At 46.4% G+C, this 23,398-nt stretch overlaps 1 protein-coding gene across 8 annotated transcripts in view; it reads right to left on the reverse strand.

The window, feature by feature from the left end:
• ZFHX3 (zinc finger homeobox 3) overlaps window positions 1-23,398 on the reverse strand; it is a 237,038-nt gene that overhangs the window by 156,801 nt on the left and 56,839 nt on the right. For 2 of the 8 annotated variants that reach the window (XM_074370496.1, XM_074370499.1), the window contains exon 2: window positions 5,083-5,178. The exons of the other annotated variants lie outside the window; for them this stretch is intronic. The gene's annotated coding sequence lies outside the window, so the exon portion shown is untranslated. The remainder of the gene's footprint in view (window positions 1-5,082; window positions 5,179-23,398) is intronic. 8 annotated transcript variants of the gene reach the window in all.

Below are 23,398 nucleotides of genomic sequence, written 5' to 3' on the forward strand. Positions count from 1 at the left end.
TTGAGACGCTCTCTGCTTTACAACACCCTTGCCTGGAGAGCCAGCGCCTCTGTGCTTGCAGGTGCCCATACTGTGAGGGAACCAGACAGGCTCAGTCTGGGAGATGCAGAGATGCGGGTGGACAAGGCGGAACCAGAGCCCAGCAATGAAGAAATCTCTTAACCTGCGCCATCCTTCAGCTCAAGGACCTCAGGCCTCTACCACTCTCCCACCCGGCCAGCAGTTCCTCTCACTCTGTTTATCAGCCAGTCAATAAGAAAAAGGTAGTTCTTACTTAAGGAGGCAGAAGTCAACCCGGCAGGTCGATCAGCACTCTGTCTGTAAACATGGTTTCCCGTAAAATCAATGATCTTCAGTTACAGAGGGCAGCCTGGGAACCTGGCGGGTCCCCACACTCTCACAGGCAGCCCCCCAGCCCAGCCCTCCCTGCACCCTGCCTCATCCTTCACTCCGGCCAGCGCCGGCTCACACACCACGAACCCTAACCCTCCCCGCGGCCTGCTTCCCTCCCGCCACTTCCTCCCCCAAATTCCCTTTAAACACGCGGTGTTCTACTCGTGATCACCAATGCTGTGCTCAGCATGGGGTTTTTGTGTGTACATGTGGTTTTAAGAATTCAGTTGCATGTCACCAGAGCACAGCTCTCCAACAGGAGTGACCTAGTGCTCTCACTCTCTCTGCTTAGCACCTAAAGCTGCCATGCGAGGAGTAATCTTGTACAGAAGGGTTCCAGCGTCTTCATCAATCCGCCCCCTTGCTCCTCTTACAGTTTCCTTAGAACCTAACTGTAAAGCCCCCGCATCTGTGCCAATATCAGTCTTTATTTTTCAAAGATTGCTTAAAATGATAAAACTCCACCATGTCATCCTGGGGCCCCCCATTAACAAAGTGATCCATCTCCCTCTTTCAACTGAGAAGACGTGATGTGACAGTTTTATCACATTCCTTTAAGGAGACGGGACTGGGTTCCAGGCAGCAGTGACGGGGAAGCCGGGGTCGGGGGTGCAGTTATTAGAGAGGGAGGGGGCTCCGCTGTTGCTCCAGTTCCTGGAGAATTAAACGTGAACAGTCGCACTGTGTAATTTTAAATTGTTAATTAGCACAGGGTTAATTAGGCGGTCCTTTCACAAGAGGCTGTTTGGCAGAAAACCAAGAAAGGAACAAAGGGGAAGAAAAGAAAAACAAAGAGAGAACGGAGCTGGTAAGAAACTGTTGCCTCCGTGAATAACGCACGAAGCAGTGCCAGAGCCCTGTGAGCCGGTGGGTAAGAAATGCTGTTTCCCGGGCTCCCTGCTCTGCTGGAGGCGGGATCAATGAGCACCGTCTTCCTGAAGGCGATTTGGCAGTGGGTATCGAAAGCCTCAAAAATGCACATGCCCTTTGACTCAGCAATTCCCCCATTCCAGGAAACAATCCAAGATATGCACAGAGATATAAGATTATTCATCACAGTATTTATAACAGGAAATAAAGATGGAAATAATCTGGTGAAACAAAGGACTCTAAATAAATTACTAGTGTGTAGCATTCCATAGGATGTTATAAATGTTATTATTTTTTAAAAGAAACTACTTACAGGCATGGGAAAATGGTCATGCAGGATGCTAAGCGAATAAAGCCTATATTGGTCTGCATAGGGAGATACACGAGGGTCATATTAAAAATTTTTTCAATGGTAATTGCCAGGGGATGGGGTCATGGGTGACCTCATTTCCTCCTTTGTGCCTTTATTTCCCAAAGCTTTTTAAAAGGAAAACAATCTCAGGGAAGCCATCGTTTCTTGAGTGAGGCATCACAGTAAGGCCTTGGATAGACCACCACCCTGGACACTCACATCTATGAAATGGGTGCTATTTTCATCCTCATTTTGAAGATGGGAAAACAGGTTGCTCGAGTTATGCAGCCTCATTCACAAAGCCACAGTCTGGCTGTGGGGTCTGTGTTCTAAGCCACTTTACTATATTTTTCTTTAAAGTCTGTTTCTCCAAAAGAACTTCAGAACATTCGACGTTCGCATTCAATCTTTAGGAACGGGGGACAGGTCTAAGGTTACGACTGCTGCGTACCAGAACACGGCCAGTTCATCCACACCCCCTTTTTTGGCTTGGGAGATGTTGGGGGAGGAGACCTCTTTACTCGGACATCTTCACACAGGAGAGACGGGATAAAAGGAGTTCTTTGCTGCTGCAAAGTGGGCCCATTATCCTGATAGTCTTTCAAGAAAGGAAAAAAGGCTGATTGCAGAAACTGTAAATCAAGAAACGTGTTCATTCATTCATTCATTCATTCATTCACTAACCCAGTCTTTACTGCGCACCTTTTATGTGTTAGACGCAAGAGAATCAATGACAAACAGGTCTCAGCTTACATTCTTGTGGGGGAGAGACTGCAAACAAATAAATATAACCTTAAGCGGTGAAAAGGCTCTCAGAAGTAATATAAAACAAGAGAAGGGGAAAGAGTGATGTGTATCATCATTTTGGATAAAGTAATGATATCAGATTTTAAAAGACGTGTTGCAGAGGATACACTGTAAGTTCCTCACAGTTTGAGAACGGAGTCGAAAGCTGCTGAATAGCATCTGGGGGAAAAAAGGTCCTGAGGAGTCAGTAATTAGCTGTAGGTTCAGTAAGAAAATTCACATAAAATAAACCGAAAAATAGCTTCACTCAGATTCAATAACCTAAGGGATGGAGTAGAGGGTACTTTTTGATTTTAATACCATATCCCAAAGTTTATCATTTCTTTGTATCTAGGGGAGCAAAACGTCTTTCAGATAATAAAGGCTGCCCGATTTTACAGCTGGAGGATGCCGTTACGTCAAAGGTCAATGTGTCCAGCGATGTGCCTCAAGGGCCTGCCTTCTCCTTGGTTCCCTCCACTTACAACAACAACTTGAGGAGCAGACGAGACCAAGCACACACACCACTTTGCAAAGTACATAAATTAAGATGACTAATTAATATGCTAAATGGTGGAATCGAGACTAAAGGAAAAAAAAAAGATCTCGACAAGTTGGAACAACAGACTCAAACGAACAAGATGAAATGTTGAAAGGATAAGTAGGAAGCCTTGTATTTAAGTTCAGGCAAGCAGTAAAACCAACAGAGGGTGGAAAAGATTGGGATTAACAGCAGTTCATACAAAAAATACCAGGGAGGTGTTAACTTCGCTACAACTTCAGTGGAAGCCCAAAGCTGATCTGGCGACCAAAGATGTAAATGTGGCCTCTGGGCTACAGGTGCACCTCTACCTCTTCAAAGTCAGCAGGATCACAGCCCCACCATGTTCTCTGTCTGCATGAAGAATGTGATTTGCCACACAGGGGAATCCTGTAAGGGGGCACTGACAAACAAACCGGAGCCTGGTCAGAATGGCTGACCATCACCAGCTCGAGTAAAGACAATAGAGGTCCCAGCGCAGGGCAAGACAACCATCCCCAACCACGGGAAGGCCCACCTGCCACATACAGTGAGGATTAGTTCTGCGTCTTCCACCTAGCTTCAAGGGTTACTAACTAGGAGCAATGGGGGGTGGGATTTATAAAGAATTGGAGCTCAGTTCAATATAAATGAAAATCTTTCTCTAGATGATCAAAGTTCCCAAGTAGAATGTTGGCTCTGTGAAATACCGCACTCTCTGGTTTCAGGAACGGAGAAGAGGGTATTCCTCCTATGGCCATGAGGTTCCATCAGGCAGCCTCCTGGGTCCTTTGAAAGGTGAAAATTCTATTCATTCCTGGTGATCCATTGGGTTGCTTAGCTGGCTTTAAGCTCCTCCTCTGTGATCCCACAGCATTTTGCATATGGCGACACGCTGCAATTCTGGTGTTACCATACTGCTATAATTAGGTGTTGACTGGTCTATCTCTGCCACTAGGCTGCAAGCAGCTTGTGAGCAGGTTCCGTGTCTCATTCACTCTGTATCCTCCACACTCAAGATGTAATAGGTGCTTAATAAAATCATGGGGAAAATTAAGGTACCGGGAGAAATAACACTTTGAGAGGGAAAAAAGATGATCCCTGAACATAATCTGTTTCTTTTTCTTTTAGTTGAAGAAAAGTCTGGTGTAACTACTCTTCTCTAAATGGAACCAGAGCTCCTTGGAGAAATGGCCCATTCCTAGGCTGGGGCAGGGACCATGCAAGATAAGCCTGGGACATCTTTCTGAGCCAGAATGACAGGAAGTACTCTAAGAATGAAGAGAGACTGTGGAAGGACACAGGGGCAGGTTGCAGAAGCTCCCGCTCCTGAACCTGGGACAACTTGAGTGAGAAAATTACATGAGAGTAAAGGATTACAACCCAAAGTATAAAATAAGAATCCATGATATCATACTTTCATAATTTTTTTTTAAATGTGGGAGAAAGGATAGTTCTTCCTTAGGGTGCAAATCGAACTAACAAATGCAGAGGGAATTAGGGAGATAGAAAATCACCATTTGGTAAGCATCATCATTAGGCAAGAATCAATGGATATTAAAGCTGTTGGTTGAAAGTTTGAGTAGTTACATTCAATAATATTTACACAGTCTCAGTGTATCTCCCCACAAGACACTCATTAATTCAGAAGGACAAACAGCAAAACTTTGCAGTAGAAAAAAACTGGCAGGTACCATGTGATCATTCATTCACCACGTGATCAAAGTCAGGATCACCAGGAATGAGATCAACAGACATCCTGTGCCTCCTGAGAGGATACACTGAAAAGAACACAACATCCCTTCCCTGACATGTCTCCAGAAATGTCAGCGTCAGAAGGCAGAAAGATAGACTGTTTCAAAGGAGACTCGAGAGACATGATCAATGAACATAACGCATAACGTGGATTTTCTCTGCCTATAAAGGGCATATTGGGACCACTTGCAAAATCTGATTAAGGTCTGTAGATTGGGTAACAGTAGTCTATGGATGCTAATTTCCTAATTTTGATAACTGCAGTGCGGTTATTAAAGAGAGTATCCATGTTTTTAAGAAATATGCACTGATCTATTTAGAGGTGAAGGGCATGATGTCTTGATTTTCAGGCAGGTTGGGGAAAACGTGAGCGTGTGTGCGCACCTGTGCATAAATACATACATACCTATGGACAGAACTGAGGTAATGCGAATGCGGGGCAGGGTCTGGATGAAAGATAGGTGAGAATTCTTTGTTCTATTATCGTAACCTTCTTGTACATCTGAAATTATACAAAAAAGAAAAAAAAAATGTTCGACACAGGGAACTCTACACGTTGAACCTTCCAAAGTACCTATCAACAGCCAACCCAGCCCGACCCCCGACACTTGTCTTCATTTGAAATCCATTCCTGGCACAGCTTCATAAAAGGAGGGAGGCTGTGAGGCTGGACAGGGAAGTGCGGACAGATACAACAAGAAAATTGGTCTTCCCTTCTTTCAGCCGAGAGGTTCTACATAGAGCCCTCCAGCTGGAGAAGACAAAAGGCCATTCTAAGCTGGGCAGAATTTCAAGTAATACCACCCTCTGGAAGATATTTACGAAGATGCCCGTGATCCTGACTCAGGACAGGTCTCCCTAACTCAATGAAAAGCAGTTCTAAACATAAGGACATTAACCACTATATATAAAAATAAATTAAAAAAAAAATTTCTTCAGTATAGCACAGGGAACTATATTCGGTGTCTTATAATATCCTTCAATGAAAAAGAATATGAAAACAAATATATGTGTATATATGCATGACTGGGACATTATGCTGTACACCAGAAATTGACAGACTATAACTGATTATACTTCAATCAATCAATCATCCATCAATCAATCAATCAATAAGGACTAGGGCAGCCACCAAAGAAAAGAAGAACCCCAGCAACCTAGCAGGTGAGCATTGCTTAACCTAGACTAAAACAGCTTAGCAAAATACACAGTAATGAACAGCCTAGCCCCACGGCCTCAAAAAAGGAAAAAAAAAAGCCAAAGGCAACCCAGATTCTGGGATAAGTAGAAACTCCATTCAAGGGGCAAAGAAATAGTACCCTCATCTATTTAGCTTGGGATCCACTGAAGAAGCAACTCCATTCTGTGCTTTATACAGTTACTGCATTTGTATCTTGCTGCTGCATGTAAGTCAGGAAGTGTTACATGATAAATAGGTGAGATTCCATCCTCTCAGTAGCAATTTCCCAGTACCCTTAAGAATTATTCTGTAACTGTGGTGAGGTCAGAGAACACACACATGCTTAAACAGGTCTCTTGTGTTGCAGGAGGACCACTGCCCGGAAGGCCCAGAGAATTGTCCAGGCCCTGGGCCTCATGCTTGCTAATAAGTGCATCTGTGCTCTCTCCAGCATGAACATAAATCAGCCTGGAAGTGAAAACTGCTAGCTCAGTCCATTCTGCAGGGAATCCAAAAGTACCGCGGTATTCTGGCTACGGTGGAGTCATGGAGGGGAAGAGGAGCGGGGCTGAGAGATCAGAAGCAGAGTCGGGTAGAGGAACCCCTTTCTAAGGAAATAGCATTTGCTGCTGTATATGTAGATATACCCACAGTTCAAAGATAACCAAACTCATGAATACAGTAATAAAAAATGAAACAAGCCGGCTATTGCTTATCCTCTGTTATTTTACAAAAAAGGGCTATGGGGCAATTTAACCAGCTATTCAAGTATTTGTACCCCAATACTTAGGTACTTAACCTTGGCTATCTACCCTGAGACCTTTCTACCATGTGCTGAGGACAACAGGCCAGCATCCTTAGTCCATCACTGGCTGAATGGTTCTCCCCTGACCTGGATTTAATCACCACAATGCACTGATTCCCCTCCCAGATGGGAAGCAGCACCTGCTTTCACCAAAGGTAGTGGCGTTAACCTCCCTGCAGCATCAACCGCCCCTCCTACCTGGCAGGAGTGTACCTCACCCCCTCCAGCCTCGCCCGTCCCTTGCAGCCTTCCCCGCTCAGCTGGATATTTTCCTCCACTAAGTGTAACCAACTACAACAGTGCTTTCTTTGCTGCCAGCACCCAAAATTTTCATTTTCTCCAATTTCCTGAAGATCCCATTTCTGATCTCTCCGTTATTCCAATTGGGCTGTGGAGCGAAAGTTGGGAGATGCTGTACAATGTGCCATCTGGCCCGTTACAGGTTCAATCTGGCATCTCATGATGTTAAGATTTATTTTAAATAATTTCTCTTGACTAAAGCAGTATGAGTTTACTGTTTTAAAAAATTTTGGATATGTGCAGGAAAGCATAATAGCTAAAATAAAAATTACTTATAATCCCACAAACCAGAGAGTCACTGGTAGGTAGAAAAACTTTAGGTTTTTCTTCTGCACATCTATAGATACCAATCTTTACCAACCTCAGGTCACACTGCCCCTTATGTGGACTGCCCCTTTTGACTTAATTTAGGCATTCAAGTTTTCCCGTGACATATTCTTCATAACTTAGAATTAATGGGCACATAGACACTGCATCCTATGGACATAGCATAATTTCACTAAATCCTTTTACTGGACATTGAGGCAATCCCTAATATTTTGCTGTTAATGCTACAATAAACTCTCATAAACCTTTGTGTATATGTAATAGCAAAATAATAAAAATAAGTAGCAGTTCTAATTACTACCCACTTAGTAGGGCAAGGCATGGTTTTAAGCATTTTTTCAATAGATATTATTTCATTTGATCCTTGTGACAGCCCATTTTACAGATGAGGAATTAGAGGGGTTAAGTACCCAGCACAAGTCATACAGTAGCCAAATCAGCCTTTGAAACCAGGTGAGCCTTCCTTCCTACCCGCAAACCTAGGCTCTTACCCACAACATTCCATCTCTATTCCCTCAGGACGCGTTTCTGGAAGTGTTAACTGCTGGCTGAGAAGCTCGGACTATCTAAGGCTCTCTGGCATAGGCCTCACTGCCCTCGAGGAAAGTCCTTCAAACTCATGCTCATTGGCACATAAGCCTCAATTTTCCTGCACCTTCATCAATAATGGGTGTTATTTTGTTCTCTTTTTTTAAAATATTGTCAATTTGGCAGGCAAGAAACGGCATCTCATTTTAACTTACATTTTTTTTGCTAGTAAGACAGAACCTATCCACAGATACGTATTGGCAATTTATATTTCTTTTGTGAATTGCCTACTATTTCTACAGCAGGGGTGGGTTGTCCTTTCCATGATGATCAGTAACAGGGCTTCCTCGGATTTTACTGGCCGTCCCTCCCGCTTCACTTGCTACCATTTCACTCGCTACCACATTTCACTCCCGTGTGAGCTCCTGAACCGGAGTCTGACCACGTGCAGCACCAGCCCCTCAGAGCTTCTCCATCCTTCTCTCAGACCCCGACTCCTTCAAACAAGCAGACTGAGCCACAGCTTAACTTCCCCAACGCCAGTCTTCTGCAGCCAGTGATCCCTTCAGCTCTGCGTGTAGGAGGGCTAGCCACATCGCAGCAACAGTTCTCCAGCTCTGCTGTGCGGCAGAACCAACCAGAGAGCTCCGTAAGATACACACCGATGCCGGGGTGCCTGGCCCTACCCTGGAGCCCAGGACCATGCTCTCTGGAGGGGGTGCTGGACATCGCTTCCGGGGGAAGGGGGGGTTGGAAGGCCCTGTGTCTCCAAAATTCAGCCCTCTCCCCAAGGTCACCAATGGCTTTTCCTTTTTTCTGCTCATCTTCATTAACCTCCTCTGCATTCAAAATTACCGACTATCCCCTTAAAATCTCCCCTCTTTGCTTCTCTGTTTTCTGTCTCCCCTCCTGCCTCCAGTCTCTACCTTGCCTGCCCTCTTCCCCTTCCTTCAGCTCTCCGTGGAGGCTTTCCCACCTATTCGATCGTATTCCCTGTGACTTTAACCCACAGGACTCTCTCCTCGCTGTTCTACAGTATTTGACCATCATCATACTTTCCCCCCTTGCTTCTCTGCTCTTATCTCTGTACATCAACCACCTTAACTACTTCTGTGGTTTCAATTACTGAAATTATGAGTTGACTCCCAAAACAAAAATTTCCATTCCTGACTTATCGCTTGAACGTGCACCTCCTACTTTCGGCAGACCGCAAGATGTCTGTAAGCAGCTGGCTCGCCATCACTCAGTATTCAGCCAGTCTCAGCAAGTCTAAGCGGAACTGCCCCTTACTGACCACCCTCGTCTCTCCAGATGGAATTCTCGGTACCATCTTTGATTCCAGAAAGGAAAGATCATTCTAGCCTTCCCACTGTCATATGCACCCAGAGCCTTTCCCATGCAAGAGCCAACTGCCAAAATATTCCAACTTATGCTCTCCAGACTGGTTTTAAAACACTCTAAAATCAACCCGCACAGGACTAACCAATCATCTCTCATTTCTACGATGGCAGGATCTCCCCCCATCATCTCCACATTCTTACACATTCTTGCCTGTTTCTGCAGCCCCAAGCCCTTTGCATGTTCTCTCTGTTTCTCATCATTTACCCAAACCTTGGGCTTTCTTTAAGAAGCACAAGCTTCATTTCCACATATACAATAAACTCCCCGCTGATCACTCAAGCCCACAAAACTCTCTCTCTCTGAACTCCTATAGTAATCTCCGTAACGTTGACAATCTCTCCTTGTTTCACCTTCGTTACTTTTATCTCTAAAACTTGACTATAAGCTGCTTGAAGGCAAAAATCAGCTCACAGTTCTGTTCATCGCCTACCACAGTTCTAAGCATGTAGTGTGGACAAAAAACTTGGTTAGGAACACATTTTCTGTTTCTAGGAGACATCTTAGTAACACTAGTGGATGCGTGTTGATCTCCACATTATATATGATGGATCACCAAAGGCCCATGCATCCTAATTCTGAAGCTCAGATAAAAACCTGAGTATTTCAGTATTTTGTGGTTAACAACGTTAGATTTATTATTTCCTATTCCAAAACTCTGGAAGGTCTGAAGTCTACAGAGCCAGCCCTCGATCCAGCCATCCTAAATAGACAATCAAGAAAAAAGAAATCCAGGAAGCCAAGCAAATTCCTAAGTACAATTCTTGGTTTTGGGGGGAGAGTCAGGGAATCAGGTATGGACAACACATAAGGTTTCTGCCTCACAAAAAAGGCCACCACAGCTCCGCTTGCTCGTTTAAGAGAACGATGAGTCTACCAGGGTCCCTGAACTCCAACAAGGTAGTTCTGAGTCAGCAGAACATTTAATCTGAACAGCAGGAGAAACGGGGGGGGGGGGATTCAAGGCTGCACAGACCCAAGAGAAACTGAACCTGGGCAGATTCTGTGTTTGCACTCCTAGTTTCCGGAATGCAGGCAGAAGCGGCCACAGGCCCTAAGTTTTTTTTATAGGGATCCGATCTACCGAGAACAAATGACTAACCCTCGCAGCTGCTTTACTCTGGTCCTGCAGCAGCACCTGGGAAACCCTATCCAACCTGCCTGGAGGGAGGAGCTCATGCTCCGCTCCCACCACCACCTGTTGTTCAGGGATGATGGGGAAGCTTGGGAAGGGTGAGGGGAGAGGTGGCCTTGGGGAAGGAAAGTCTCCCTCAACACGCATCTCCACACTGACTCTTTGAAAAAGGAGTGTGTTTTCCTCTCGGCAGGAAGAAAGCCACATGGTGGGCCCGCCATCGGCAGCGCGCTCTGGCACGAGGCTCCGGAACTGGCATCATGACAAAACAAACACGGGCTGCCCTTCGAAGGCTCATTAATGGGCAACACACACACACACAGGGCCTCTCACCAGTGCAGGCACAGCAAGGTCCTCAGATCTTCCCTGGCTCGTTAGCATAAACAGCTTTTCAAGCAGCAGGGAGCAGAGGCACCACTAAATAAAGCAGGAACGGGGCTGAAGGCCGGGCCGGGCCGGGCCACCGGCAAGGGCACTGAGAGGGGAGGCCGACCCAGTGCCCGGGGCCCGCCCCACGCCTCAGGCAGGGCTCTGGGCCTCATACGCTCCAAGGTGTGCGGAGCAAGCATCTCCCCAGCTCCCTCTGTGGAAAAGCACGTGTAGTTGGTGATTCCATCACAGGATTTCCTCCTCAACAGCTTCACTTCATTTAGCTAAAGGTTTGAGAAGCACATTTCCTACTGGGTATTCTTTAAATCCCAGAGGCCTGAGGAGTTCAATGTCAGTTCTCCTCCTTATGGGGAAATGGAGAAGCAGCCACGTGACCTTGGAGGACTTCACAATGGACCGCAGAGGGTGTAGACTCTGCTGGCCCTCTGAGTGTGTTGGAAGGACTTCCAAATTCCAAAGCTTAAAACCCCAGCTAGGTTGTAGGTGGGTGGGCGGGTGTGCGGGTTGTGGGGGGAGTGAAATTGAATTACATGTCCTAGCCTTCACAGACCCTTCTCCCTGGTGATTAGGAAGCCAATTATTTGCACCGTTACTTTTAATCAAGAAAAACAGATTGAGACCTATTTACTGCTGGCCACTTCAGAGAGTGGCCCTGGGAATGAGGCAAAACAAAAAGGGAAAATTTCTTCTTCAAGTGTGAGGATCCAAGAGTCCGCACTTCCTTAACCCTCCAGAAGCCACCCACAGAACCGAGTGACTGTGGGGGAATAATTACACCCTCACCAACTCAACAAAAACGGCCCAGATGATCTTTCTCCTCTTGCTGCTCCAAATGCCACTTCTGGGTCAACAGTTGCTGTGAAGAATCACCAAGGCCACATTAAATAGTACTTGGATTAATTATGCTCCAAAGTCTCTTATCCAAGCACTGCTCAGACCAAACAATTGAGTTTGGGAATGAGTGTGGTTACATATTTTTCCTTAATGGCTTCCTGAACACCCTGGTTAGGTCCGATCCCTAGGGGGGAATTGCCAGCTCAACTCATAAAAAGTGATCAATGTAGATCAAGACCCTGTGCTGAGTGTCTAAGATCAGAGAAGAGAAACATATTTGTGCGCACACATAAACATACGAAAAACGCACATTAACATAAAGAGCGCCAGCTTCATTCTGAAGCAGCCCCCTCCCTCCCTCCACCCCTAGAGCTCAGCTCATCCCAGCAAAACTCCCAGCCAGCGGCCCCCATCTTGGACAGCGCCAGAACAAGGGAAAGTTGGGGAAACTCTTCCTGCAGCTCTGAAAGACTCCTGCACTGAGCCACTCTGAGGCTGCAGGAGTCCAACCTGACCAGTGAACGGGGCCAATTTCTTAGGCCACAATAATAAAGAGGCTACTGGGGCTCTGGCCCCACTGGTCTTAGTTTTCACTCCTGTGAATAATGTTTAGCCAAAAACTCACTGGCGGCTCTAATGATTTGTATTCCTTCACACAGCAGATGTTTTCTGAGTGCCCACAATATACACAGCAGCCCTCCTATCAATACAGACTCCTCCTAGCACGCTCTCACTAGAGTTCAGACGTGCGAACCTGAGAATCTGGATGGCGACGAGCAGGGTGGTAGCAGGAAGACACAGAATGTCACATGCTGCTGGATTCGAAGTAACAACGCAGTTATCTGGGAGACTGCTCCCCTCCTTCCAGAGTCTTCCTGCTCTAATGCTGGAGTCTGTCCTCCTATGAACCAGATGTGTTCAGGGGTGACCTCTGCACTGAAAAACATGGTTCAACTACTGCAATGTATGGTTTGGCAAGTTGTGAAACTGCCTTGAGCCCCTATGGTGCTGAGGACACCGTGGCCCCGATACTTGGGTTCAGCCCTACCACGTCCCCAGCCGTGCTAATCCCTCTCAAGGGGCTCACCCTCAACCGAGGTGGGCAGGCACTGGTTAAAGGAACCTTAGAGATGCTTGGGATTGACCTGATGGCCCAGGATACCTCCTGCCTGCCCCCCGGGGTAAAGGCATGCTGTCCCACAAATACCTTACGAAAAACTGCCAGAACCACTGAACTGGCCTTCAGATAAGCATTTCTTTTCCTCTGACGTTGTCAAGTTGATGAGAGATGGCACGATTTCATTTCTACTGGCTCCCCTCCGGTGATCCAGGCTCCCTCATCCTTACCTGCCCTTTGCATCCCCCACCCTGATTTCTCTGGTCTGGAGCCAGTGACTTGGGAAGCTCCACACACAGAAGGTGCAGAATGTTCTAGAGGCAGCATTCACCCTCCCCAAGTCTTATCCGGAGGTGCTGGGGCTGGTGTGTGCCCACACTCCAGTTTCCACACGACCCAACAATGCCCTTAGAGAGCCTTGTGGTTCATGACACAGTACCAGGAGTTTCGGGAAGTAACACAGAGCGAAGAGTCTGGCTCTTAGAGGACTGATAACGGAAGCCTAAATCTAGGAAGTAAAATGAACAAGCTCTGAGATGTCTGTTCCCCAACCTGAACTCGGCTTCAAGTTGTCTGGTCCCCCCAACCCCAACCATCTGGTTTCCTGCCACAGGTCAGTGGGAGAAACTTCTATAATTCATTTGGTGCCCGTCTGCGGGGAACTTAGGAGAAAGAAAAGCAAATGCCACCCTCATGTGGGCCTTTCACACAGCACTTTCACTCACCCCACAGGGAGAACAGGAAAAAATCTGTGCACAGTTGAAACCAGCCACACATAATGAGTGCGCAAGAGAGTTTAGGGGAAGGAAGGAAAAAAGAAGGAAGAAAAGGACTGGGGATCTTCTTTCCTTTTTTTTTTTTTTTTTAAAGAGACTGTTTCCTAGGCATTCACTATCCAGCCTTTCTGCCTCCGGGATGGAAAGTGTTACTCAGCTGCAAGACCTCTTGCTAATTGTGGGTTTTTATTTTTATTTCCTATTACCCTCTCACACGCCTGATGAGATTATTTTACCGGAACTGACACAGCTGGAAGTAGCAGGCATACGTGGAGCCTCTGAGGAGGTGATGCAATTTCATTTTCATTGATCAGAAATCAGCAGGGCAGTAAGTGATGGGAAATTCCATTAGAAGAAAACTTGCAAGCCACGAGCCTCAACTTCCTCGCCACACCCAGGACCCCCAAGGGTCTCGCCTTCCTCTGGACTAAGTCTGCACCAGGTGATGAAAGGATACAGGCCACACTGCTGGCCTTGGAGGGTGTCTGCTTGGGACAGGAACGTCAGCAGGACTCCTTCAACCGACAAGGGCACCTCAGTTCTCCGCAGATTAGAGAGAAGTCTTCCAGGGACCCAGAATAGGAGCCTCTCAAAACCAGCGTGTGAAGGATCCCTTTCCAGTGTCACACACAAGAAAAGAGGCGGCTACTAGCAACGGTTGTGAGTATGTCCCCCAGCCACTCGTAGAGGTGCTCCTGAAGGCACCTACCACGTGTGTACCAAGCGCTGACCACGTGCCTGGTGCTCACCGTGCACAGACTCCTCCCTAATGCTGCAGGAGGACCCTCCTTCTCTCTCTGGGACAGTCAAGGAAGCAGAGGTCCTGGGAGGGATGGGGAAGAGCCAGGTGGGACCAACGCCTTACTGAGCCTTACTGAGCTTCAGCACAGCCTCACAAACAGCAAAGGCAGGTTGAGCGACAGCCAAAGAGAGAACTCGCTCACTCACACTTGAGTCTTAGGATGAAGCACGTCTGATTGCCTGGTCTACATTTTTCCAGGAACAGCAGAGGACAGACTGATGCATCTGCCTCCATCATTCTAAACATCTCAACAACAGCGCCCCCTGTGTCCAAGGCTGGAATCACAAGTGAACATTTTGGAATGCGTGGAATGGCTACTGTTTCAGCAACTAAGACCCCACCTGCTGCCAACTGTTTGCCCAGCAAATACTGTTTCTCTTACCAAAGGCCTAGGGAACAAAAATACCGAGGAGCTTCTCAAGAAGAAAAGTTCTACCGAAAAAAAAAACATCCTCCGCCGGGTGGTTCAGCAGACTTCCTCTGGCAGTTTCGCCGTATAAAATGTGAATCAGAGAAGGACCAGACCGACCACACTCACAAAATTAATACTACTCCATACAACTCTCCACCACTAAAATGGAAAAAACTGAAATGCACAAGTGATGACGATATGTCAAACCAAAATCTATCGGTAAGTTTTTATTGAGTGCCTAATCTGTGGCTCAACAAAGCCAGAGAATACATAAGACAGAGACTCTAGCTGAACATCAAAGCATAAATTGAAGCCAGGGCAAAAGAAGAAAACAGAGTGGGGGTAAATTTGAGACAAAAAGAAAGCTTAAAATGCATACAAAAGTAACCAACACACACAAAAAAAGTTGTTCGCAGAAAACCACCTAATGTGTAAATAATAATAATCACCACCACCACCAACACACTGGATCATCAATTTGGCTCTAAGCTTCCCGAAAGTCCAGAAGGAAAACAGAATAACCTTGTTTTAGGCACACTATTCACAATGCCCAAGAGAAAAAGAACAAGCCAATTGCTCAGGACTACTTAGCACCAATAATTTCTCAATTACAAAAACTGGGATAAGGACTGGTAGCAAATGGTACCTTTGGGGAGATCGTAATAAGAAGGCTTGAGTTTGAAGCCATTCAGTCTCACTACCTCCTCTGATGAACAAGAATAATGACCCTAGAGGTGGTTTGCCCAAGGTCAGACAGCTGGTCAGTGGCAGAACTAGAAAGAGGACCTGGGTCTCTTCACATCACACTGACAGTGCCCTTTTTACCATATGGAGCTACTCCTAATTATTCTTCAAAACCCATGGGCTGGTTGCGGGTGGGGGACACATGCAAGCTAGAGTTGGGGCTGATCTAGATTAAGAGACCTAAGAACCAAACAACTAAATGCACCCTGGAGACCTCATCTGGATACCCATTCTGACAAACCAACTGGAAAATGCCATCCTGGGGGCAATCAGTTAAGTGTGAATAGCAACTGGGGAATTTGATGATGTTATGAAGGTGTTCATTTTGTTGTATCAACCTAATATTATTACCACCTAAGAAAATGATGACACATCACAGTATCTTTGATTGGCTCTAAAATCAAAGCCAATGAACAAAAAGAGGAAACAAATCTAACAAAAAGTAAACTGTTGTTAAGTCTAGGTGATGGAGTTCAACACATTCTTTTTTTTTTTTTTTACATAATACATTTTTTTTTTTCTTTAAAATAAAGAAAGCTCTGTCTTCAGCCAGTTCAGGAATACCTTCTGAAAACAAGAACAGCACTGACCAAAGCCAAGCTTCTCTCAGGCTTCAGTTGATACATTTATGGCGAGCTAAGCCTTCTTTTCAAGGACATACGGATTCTTCCTTCTTTAGAAAAGCTAAAGGACTTCCACATAGGTACTTTAGGACCCAGCTATCTCTGAATCCTGCTCAAAACTCACCATTTGCTGAACTTACCCTATGCCTACCCTAGAAGGTAGGAGGCACCACCTACCACTAACACAGGAGAAGAAAATACTCCTCACACCCTGGGCACGGTACCTGACACATTTATACGTGGCAACTGTCCCTATCACTACTGAGCAAAAATGAGCTGAATCTAACTGCCTAAGATGACTTATTAGCTTGATTTAGAGCTGGGAGCCAAACTCTGATGAAGAAAAATGCATCCATTGATAAATTAAAAGCCTACGCTGGTTGATTTCATGGGTTAAAAAATAATTTTCAACACTTTGAGTGAATTTACAAAATAAGGTGATGTTTACCAACCACTGTGTTTGAGCTCATTGCCTTTCATCTCAGTATGAATGTTTTATAAGTCACCTTAATTGCTCTGTAAAGTCTGAACTGAGCCGGTTCCTACTGGGCTGGTTCTCTTGGCTCATCTGCAAGTAGGACGGCCCAATGAGAAGTGGGCTTCTTGCCACATGTGGGCCCACACACACCCATCACCATGCTGCAGGCTCCCGGGAAGCACTCTTTGCAAAGGACTTTTTCACAGTAGCATTAATATTTGACCAAGAAAACGGTCACACCCAGCACCAACCTCCACAGGAACAAATAACAATGCTCTTTCAATTTATAAAAATAGTGGCTTATACATTTTCAAACACTCTTACACTCATTTCTCATTGACTGCCAACGATCTTGTTAAGTAGACAGAAGAGGAACCACAATTCAGATTTTACCGGTTTATGGATCTTTTTAAAAAGACTCATCAAACATCAGAGTGACCACTGAGTCATTCTTTCCCAAGGTCACCAGCTGGTTAGCAGCAAATCAGGAACTGGGACCCAGTCTCAGGTGTTCACTCTGGGTTTTTTTGTGTGTTTGTTTCCCTCTATGAAACATCACTTTCTGAAAGTGAATCGTCTTTACAAACCCCTCAAAAATCACATTTCATCTTCTAAATAGGAAAAAAAAAAAATCTAAGTATACCAAAGACCCTAGAAAAGCTCATACCTAAAAAGCAGAGTTATAAGTAACACCAAAAACCGGGTGGTTCCACACAGCCAGGAACCTTGACGGAATACATTACGTCCTACAATTTTACACAGAATGTGACTCCCTCTAAAACTTCCTCTACCACGTAGACCATACTACCGCCTGAAAGTCTGACCACATGGCTCAAACAGCTATTTGTGAAAAGAACAAGGTAAAAAGCCGTCAATATCTAGGAGCTCCTCATGAATGAGGTCAAACCTTGAAGAGCTGGAAAAGAGCTAGTATCACGCAGAGATCCAGTCAAAACCAGTGGGGTAAAATACAAAGGGTGGTTTTGGCCACAGTATCACTGCATCATAGCCCAGTCAAAGTGCACTCATCTCCACAAAACTAAAAATGTGGGTTTCATCCACATTATGAATGATGCTTATCCTACAGAGATGGGCCATCTAGTCACCCTCTGCCGTTGTGGTGAAGCTGTTGGAGCTACAGTCCCTACCCATAATGGAAAGTAATGGAACTTGGGTCAGCTTAACCACTGCCCACCCTCTAAGCCTAACTGACAGATCTAAGTAACATTTTAAGAAGAGCATTATGCTTAAAATACAACTTTTCAATTTGTGGAACCAAGATAGTCTGGGCAAAAGGAGAGTGAGGACGGGAGTGTGTGGGTCCTGAATACAGAACAGTGATGGGGATCCCTGGACGTCTCATTCAGAGGAGGGAGGGTGACCTGGTTGGGGGTGGGGGGGTTGGCAGCAAAAGCTTGCTTAAGCCATGGCCCGGGGCAGATGCTCCAACCACATCTAGAGGACCACTCCCACCAACTTTCCTTCTAGACGGAGGAGTCCCACCATTACTCCCTGGGGCCCTTCCCTCACCTGCAACCTGCACAGGTCTAACTACTCACTGCTGTCTGTGGGCTCGGCCCTACTCATTATGACTGTGGCTAGATACCACGGTCACATTTTATGATTACTACCGTGGACCTCACCAGAGAGATTCTTTAGCCTTACATTTTGCTGCCCAGACTCTGGCCTGGCTTCCTGACCTTCTCCCATATGGACCCTTATCTGCTTGGGACCTGAACCCCGTGACCTGGAATCCCATACACCTGTGACCCACTCTTCTACACCTACCTCCACGTCTCCAAGCTCAGTCCACAGCCCTTGTCCTCATCGCATACCTATTAGTCTCCTCCCTATCTGATAAACTTCCACTCCTGGCTCGTCCCGGGCAGTCACGAGGGATAAGGAAGTCAGAGGCTGCAGCCTGGCAGGAAGGGCAGGAAGGTGGCAGCTGCCCAAGCAATTCACCCTCTTCCTAACCCAACTGTTGCCACCTCCTCCTCCTCGTCCACTCCCCAGCAACTCCATGAAACTCACCAACTTTCAAAACTGACGCCTAGATGTAGTAGCTGGCTTCTCATCAGAGGTCAATGTCACTCAAGTTGAACAGCACCTGTGCTGTTTGGTCTACAATGTTAAAGACCCCTAAAATTGGGCTAAAGGGTTGAGCTGCCAGATACGCAGTGCAAGCTGAACACCTCCACCCCCAGCTTCATATAGTCGTCCACACACATACACACATATATACATAAATACACGCACATACATATTTCTCATTTAAAACAAGACAGAGTAGTCGAAAGAGAAAAACAACCTAAAAAGTAAACACACACACAAACACACCACCGTCACCACCACCACCCTTACTGCTGCCGGCAAGATCTCGCACCGAAAGTTTCTGGATAACTGTCACTTACTACCACCTAGTCCTTAACTACTGGCCAGGGCTGAGGACTCCATTCCAGTTGCTCCCTAAAGCCAAGTGTCCTTGTAGCCTTTGTTTCATCAGGAGAAAAGTGGAGACGTAAACATGAACCAGACCAGAGACAGGAGGCAGCCAGTGAGAGTGATAGGATCTAAAATGGCACCAAAATCTATCGCCAGCATCCCGTCATCTCAGGAGCAACCATTTCACTTCAGATACTCACTGGTCCAGAGGAACCTGAATCCTTCAACTACCTGTCCCCAAGGAAGTGGCTTCTCTCTAAAAGTCAAATATGGATCATAAAACAAAATGCTCGAAGCATCCCAGGAATGCCCATTACATAAAGCCGTAAGCACTGTAGTCCTCAGTTCCGTTCACGTCCGCTTCCCTCGCAACCCCTGGGAGGGTGGGGGTGGAGTGGCGAGAACAGTGGACAGGGCCAAGGCGGGGAAGAATCAGAATTCTGGCTCTTGACATTCAAATTTCCAAGTCATAGTTAAAACCCGACTGCTGTAGTTCTTTATACACTGTGTCTCCACACACACACACACACACACACACACAAAATGCCTTTAAAAAGTTGCATTAGCTTCCAGATTCCCTGTTCAAAATCTTCCTTCTGTTGGGTGCCTGGAGATAAAAGCTGTGTTTGATCCCCTGGCTGGCCCTCAAATTCCGACACTTGCCTGGGCTTGGACCAGAGCAGTCTCCCATTCAAGGGAAGAAGGCACAGGCCCCGCCGGCAGAGCAGGGGTTAATGGAAGCTGACCGCAGCACAGTTGTTAAGGTAATCAATACCACTGAGATACTAAAGCAGCATAAGCCACAATATTGATTGCCAAGCAGATGATAAAACTGTTTATTATGATAATTGCAGGGTCCCTGCAAGATGCTCCCAGTGCCTCCTAACGCTGTTTACAAAACTAATAAAGATTTGCCATTTCAAGGTCTTCCATTGTAACCACCCTCCCTCCCCCAAACTCCCACCCCTGGCCAAGCACCAAAAGGCAGACTTCATCCCAGGCTATGACTGTGTTCCTCCCTGGGTTAGCATCGGAGCCTGCCCTTGGGTACGTCATCGCTCTTGGGGGCCTCTAAGGGCTCTCCGTCCACCCTCGTGTCCTGCCCCCAACTTCAGGAAAGGGAGGCCGGAAGCACAGCCGACTAGACACTCAGGGTGTTAAGATTTCCTCCTCAGAGCCTGCCATATGATAATTATGGGGTTTTATTGATGGAGGGGGCTGCTCAGGGCTACTGGAGCTAACATCCATTTGTTACAACACATTGAAGAAACCACATCTCCATGGTTTGTAATTAAAACTTCTCTGGAGGACTTGGTGGCCATGGAACTAACTGAACACAGTCAAATGCTGATTCTAGAATGCACTTCTGCCAATGGAACTCAACGGTGACTTTGGCTGCTGCACAGGGCTCACGTCTTGAGTTCCATCATGCCCAATGCAACGACTTCATTTCATTAACTGTGGAATTAAGTCCTTCTTGGTTACAAACACAGCCATCTGCTTTGAGACCTAATCTTTAGATTAACAGCACTGTTAATGATGATTGTGATATTATCTTCACAGGCTGTGATAGTATTTTCAAGATGACCTGGATGACTGTGGCAATATTTCTCAATAGAAGCAGGCACTTCGCAGGTAGCATTAGCGCTCTTTAAACTGCTCCAGGAAAAACGCACTGGGTCCTGAGAAAAATATGGCAGCTTCAGGACGCGAAGCTTGCAAATATACCAAAAGTGTTTTCAGAGGGTGTGAGAAGAAGAAAAGGAACCTAGGTTTTGAGAAGCAGCCAGGAGCCATTGCACTAGCAATGAGAAGGCAAAGCCCCCACTCCTCACTCAACCCTCAAGAGCTCTGGCTCAGTGCGTAGCGACCAGTAGGATTTTAGCCACAACAGAATTCAACTGGACATGGCCTTCAAAACCACAACTGCAAGTTCAGGGCACTACTCAGAGAGTGAATGGACCAAAGAAAGATGACTTGGAGGCAGCCTCCTTTTTTTCCAGTCAACGCATGGAGAAATCATTAACCAACACTCCTGCCTTAACCCTGCACCGCAACCCCAGCTGAGGTGCTGCAGCCCAGACCCTCCTGATTCTCTCCCATGTCAGCTGCGCCCCACAGCTCTGAGAGCTCACTGCCCACGGAGCCTGTCTGTGCGTTCGCATGCATGACTTCCTTCTGTGGGCCAGTGGAGGCACGCAGCTCCTTTGTAGACACCTGTCTGCTCCGCCTACTCACAATCACACAGGAATCAGGAGACTGGAGCCAGCTTTATGTAGAGTATAATCCCCTTGCCAAAGACCTTGCCATGAACTCACAGATACCATGGCATGGCAGGAAGGGATGCACCGTGATTAGTTTAACCTGGTTACCCGCTTTTACAGGAACTTCTTGGCAACCAGGGATGGCAGGAGGAAATCTGAGGCTTCCCTATTAACTGCGTTTCACGAATAACACAACCCTAGGCCAAGTGGCGGAGGGCAAACAACCATCAACTACTCGGCACCCAGCTGGACGCCACGCTCACGCACCATATGCCCACGGGGCCCGTGTTCACAAACACACCCCTGGATCTGATACCAAGAGAAAGTTGACTATTAAGTGTGACTAATTCTGCTGTTACCTTTTAACCTCACTCACACACATAGGTTGTACTCCCAACAGTAACTTCAACAAAAAAATAGACCCTCAGAAAGATATGGTCCACACTTGGAAACCCGCCCACAATGGCCAGCCAAGCCTGCCTAAGTGCTAAGAACCATTTAGGAGCACTGTAAACCATTAGGGCCATTAGCTTTAATTTGACCTCAACAAAATAAATCAACCCACTAGGAACAAATTTAGAAGCTTTCCAAAGTCAAGTTCTCAAACCCTGAAAGACGTGCAAGCACAATCCATGCAGAGAACAAATGGCCAGCCTCTGAGCTACTCCCCCCACGCCTACCTGCCCTGTGGCTGACTCACAGGTGCATGCTCAGCTGGGGCCGGGATCTGGATCCTCCTCAACCCACTGGATCAGGAAGCTGTGACCATCGCTGCTTAAGGGACTCACTCTTTGCCCTCCTCTGAGTTTACATCTGATACGATTTTCCATCCGCGCTCCTCTGAATGTCCTCTTTCCAAGCATGTGGATGTTTAGATTTATTTTCAAGATATCCTGATTGGCTTCCAACTGTACTGATTCTCAGCTCTGGGTCAGAGTTCACCCAGCCTTTATATCTTTTAATGGGCAGGTATCATATATATTAAGAATTGTGATTCCCCCACATTAATACGTGTGTCAACACAATAAACAATTTCTCCAACAAAACTTACCACCATCAGCGTACACTCTAAATTTAAATTGCAAAATTGTCCTAATTCTTCATCTTTATTCCTCCCTGATAATTACTTACTGCATTTTTTAATACTGATGGTACCACCTTGACAAAGAAACAAGAAGTGAAATAAACTATGGCACCACCGAATTCCGCCAGCCAACGAAGGGAGAAGAAAGTTAAGAACATGTTTCCTCTAGAGGCAGGCGGTCCACAACCCTTCAGTGGTTACAATGATTAGCAAAAATAATAATACTGTATCATCATTTTTACTTATCTTCACAGGACAGAAGGAAGAAATAAGAAGCAAGGATATTGGCAAAACAAGTTAGCAGTAACAGGAGAACCAGGACACAGCACATGGAGTTCTACAACCCAAGAGTCTGAATTGCTAAAGGCTGAGTAATCCTTTCCAGCTCCACCCAACATGAATTTCCAGGTATCAAATTATATGTTAATTACACGAATGTGAAGTTATACGAGGGGAAGTGGTGTTAGTCAGCACCCAGGGGCTGGAAGTTCAGTAAAAGAGTTTTTGTAAGGCATGTTTCACGCACAGGCCTGGGGCTCCTCTGGCTCCAGAAAAGAGAAGGAACCAGGAGGCAGAGGCCTTGGTTCTACCGCCAAACCTAGCGCTGACCGGGCTTCCTGGCCCATTCAACAGACTTCCCTAGCCAAACTTTCCTAACTTACAAAACACCCAGGTTCTCCTCCTTTCTGTACATCTGTTATACAAATCAAAACGCGCTGAGGCCCCATTTCGGACTCAGCTAATCCAGAGACGGTCACCGAGCCCTGACAGCAACAGTGTGGGGGGAGGCAGTGCCACTGAAGGTGATGGAGGGACAGCATGGCAGTGTCTTCCTGGGTCCTGGCAGTGCCAGTGCCTCTGATGCTGGGGAGACGCCTTGTACCTGCAGGGAGATTGAACATGGAGTTCTGAAACTGCCCCGAAGCCCATGGCTCGGGCTGCAAGCCCTTTATCAACGTAACACATCGTACCCCTGCCTCCGAGGTCCCCGTCAATCGCATACTGATCTGGCCCTTATTTGAAAGTGGAAGGGAGGGGGTGCGGCTACGGTGATGTCCAGGCCTGTCCCAACCAGAGAAG

This window comes from Camelus bactrianus, chromosome 9 (assembly GCF_048773025.1).
Source record: "Camelus bactrianus isolate YW-2024 breed Bactrian camel chromosome 9, ASM4877302v1, whole genome shotgun sequence".
NCBI classification, from domain to species: domain Eukaryota; kingdom Metazoa; phylum Chordata; class Mammalia; order Artiodactyla; family Camelidae; genus Camelus; species Camelus bactrianus.